Genomic DNA, 3500 nt, shown 5'->3' with positions numbered 1-3500 from the left:
TTTTTGAGATGGAGCCTCACTCTTGCCAGGTTAGAGTGCAGTGGCATGTTCTCAGCTTACTGCAATCTCTGCCTCCTGGGTTCAAGCGATTCTCCTGCCTCAGTCTCCTGAGTAGCTGGGATTACAGGCATGTGTCACCATGCCTAGCGAATTTTTGTATTTTTAGTTGAGATAGGGTTTCGCCATGTTGGCCTCCCAAAGTGTTGGGATTACAGGCATGAGTCACTGTGCCTGGCTGACACCAAGGTTTTATCCTGCAGATGAAGCCTCCAGGTAGCAGACTTTAGAGAAAATATATTGTAAATGTTTCTTATCAGACTGAAGGTCTGCATTAATGTTAATGCTGGAGGGGTATGATGATTACCCCCCCACTTCCCTTCATGGCCTTAACTAGTCTTTCTGGTTAAATTATAGAGTGCCCTGGCCAAGGAGAGAGTGCATTCAAATGGTTGTGGGAGCCTTTGAATTTTCTCCCTTCTGGCCAAGATTTGCCAAAGGTAACATTTTAATTTCGCTCCATAGTGTTGCTGAGGTGGCCTGACTGCCTGCCCCTGGTTTATCCTGTCCTTGAGTGGGACTCTGTATGGCCGAGGGACTTAGAGTAAACAAGACTTAGAGTCAATTAATTATTCTAAGCCAGATAGGAATAGACATGGACAGGCATTCATTACCCCTTAAGATTATTATTAATTTTGTTTTTTAAGTAGAATGTGAACAAACAAAAAGCCAAAGGGTTTTTTTAAATGTTAATTTTCATTGAAATTATGAAAAAAACTGACTTATTTTTAACTTCTGTGTTATGCATTGAGCTATGTAATTTTTGTTTTAGTTACAGACTTTAGCAATTAGCTATACAGAACATAAACGTTGTTCTGAAAAAAAATAAAATATATATATATATCTGCACAACTCATAACTGGGAGTATTATACCCAGGAGGCTTCGTCACAAGGTATCATCATCCTCTCTGTAATTATTTTCTTCTTTTACCAGCTGTCCAGGCATCTTTGTACCCATCCTTGACTTGGAGGGTCTGACCTTGATCTAATTGTATCCCGTAAAACTCGCCCTTACACACCCAGGCGACCGTCCCTGGGCCTAGAGGGAGGGTGCTTGTATAGTCTTAGCAGCAAGGCATTTGCAGTGAAAAAAAGATTGGGCCCAATGGGATTGCTACAGGTAGTTAGTTAGGCATGAGCTGGGCAGGAGAGGGCTCTTCCCTACTCACTAGAATGTCAGGTGATGGTTCAGCAATTATTACATTGCCTGTCTAAAAATGATAATTCGGCAGCACGAAGGAGAGGCCATTTCCTAATGGTCCATACCTGTTAACATCAAAATATTAACTGAATGCAGGCCCCACGGAGGTACAACTTCCTGGGCATGCATGTTAAGAGACAAAAAAGAAAAGAAAAGAAAATGGTGAAGTATGATCTTCTGGGGGCACACTCCACTGGAAAAGGGAAGTAAGCCTCAGATGGCCATGTTTATAACTCCCTAAACACATTGCGTGTGTTCAGTTCCAAAGGATAGGAAAGCACTGGGCATGTGGAAAGCCCACCCTAAAAGAAGAAACATGGGAAAGAGATGAGCTTATAAAAATGCTAGGGACATGGTTAAACAGAGCACTTGACCTTTTCTCTTCAACCTTCACATGCCTGCTTGGGTCTCTTCCAAGCACATGTTCCTTGCTTTCCTGTTCTAAGGCCTTTTCAAATAAACTTCCATTCCTGCTCTGGAACTTGCCTTGGTCTCTTTTTTGCTTTATGCCTCTCAAATTCTTTCCGAAGAGGCAAGAACTGAAGTTGCTGAGGACCTGTATAGATTCGCCGCCGGTAACTCAGATCTCTTCTACCGGTTAGCAGGATGCCAAATAACAGAGATTGGCATCTCTGGTTTTGAGAATACCATAATTTTGGTTTCCTTGTAAGTAAGGAGAAATAACGTTAATATTTTTACAATAGAAAGAATATTTGTATGTCAGAACAGAAAAGAGAACCTCTTCCATTAGGGCACCAACTAAAGATATAAAGAAAAATTATAATCTAGTATTCTCTAGAGGATTATTGTAGCCAAGAAATAATTCATAATTCAGCCTACTCTCAAACAGAATTTAGTATCAAGTGTTATACTTTTCCTTTGAAACAATTTCTCTCTCTGAATTTCCTTTTCTATTGAAGAGAAATTATAGTAAGATCAATTTGTGTGCAAATTAAATTTTAGATTTATTATACTTTGATTATTCACATAAAGTGCAGCAAGAATTGATTGGCTACATAGGCCCCTTTCAAGTTGATTTTGCTGGAACTTTACCTAAAAATATACAATTTTAGTCAAAGTCTTGGTAAAATAACCTGTCTCCAATTATTTTGTTCTAAAAGACTCTTACTGAATTTATGCAAATAACCATATTGTCATAAAATCACAATTTGAATTTTGGATAACTCAGAGAGAGAGGTAAGTTTGCTTACAAATCATACTTCACCCAAATGCTCTAAACTATAAATAACTATAAAAAAAGGTTTTTTGGACCGTTCTTTAAACAGAGCAGCAGCCTTCCAAGCAAGATGTTTGTTCGCCTTGGAACTGCCATTCACAAGCCAAACAGCTCATGAGAGCAATTAGGCACTGTAAAATCTAGCAGCTCCTCAAATAGTTAGAATCAGTCCTAGGGGAAAAAGACGGTTCTTGCTTATGAGTATCTCCTTCTTGTATTCCCAGATAGCAAGATCCTATGCAAACCATTTTAATTTTATCATGGAACTCTTTTGAACACCTTTATTTCCATTAGCACAGGGGTAGCTTCAGCTAACATTCCATAGCAAGGCAGTAAATGCCCCTCCAGTAGAAATTCACTAGTCCAGTAGTTGTTATTTGGAAGTACTCACAGTTTTTTGCCCTAAGTCCCAATAAATGTTCCACAAAAGGCTACAAAGTAGAGGATTTGTCCCAACTAGCACTCCAGCTTCTCCCTGATATTTTGTGGGCTCAGGAAATCTTTCTAGCTCCCATTTAGTAAGTCCAGTTAACATTTCTGAAAGAGCAGATTTACCTGCTTTCAGTTGTGTAGTACTAGATAGGGGAAACATCCCCCAGTCAGATACAGTACCCATTTTCATAAGACATTTAGGTGAAGAGTCACAACTACCTTACATAATGTCTGTTTAAACATCTCAGATTTTACAATTCTATTAGCCTGTATGTTTTTATGTTCTTGTCCCAGGAACTTTTCTACCCCAAGACCATTTTACCTTTTCTGGTAAAAAAAGGGTTTGGGTTCCCAGCAGGGAGTGGAGTCAAGGGACTCAAGCCTTTTTGTCAAATTTTTTATCTTAATTTGCCTCAGCATTGCCCCAGACAATGTCAGCTTTCTCATGATAACCCTTGCCTTCTGATTTTTTTTTTTTTTAAATTTCCAATCTAGGGCAAATAACGAATAACCGTCTAAAAATTTCTGACACTCTTTTGGGGTGAATTCTTTGACTCTCTTTTTCTTTTCCC

The 3500-nt window shown here is 39.1% G+C and overlaps 1 protein-coding gene across 3 annotated transcripts in view; it reads left to right on the top strand.

The window, feature by feature from the left end:
• COMMD1 (copper metabolism domain containing 1) overlaps positions 1–3500 on the top strand; it is a 231129-nt gene that overhangs the window by 39634 nt on the left and 187995 nt on the right. The window contains exon 2 of one of the 3 annotated variants that reach the window (XM_017522194.2): positions 415–497. The exons of the other annotated variants lie outside the window; for them this stretch is intronic. The gene's annotated coding sequence lies outside the window, so the exon portion shown is untranslated. The remainder of the gene's footprint in view (positions 1–414; positions 498–3500) is intronic. 3 annotated transcript variants of the gene reach the window in all.

The sequence above is a fragment of the Cebus imitator genome, unplaced genomic scaffold (genome assembly GCF_001604975.1).
Source record: "Cebus imitator isolate Cc_AM_T3 unplaced genomic scaffold, Cebus_imitator-1.0 Scaffold23, whole genome shotgun sequence".
Lineage (NCBI taxonomy): Eukaryota > Metazoa > Chordata > Mammalia > Primates > Cebidae > Cebus > Cebus imitator.
This window is presented reverse-complemented; position numbering and strand designations above follow the sequence as displayed.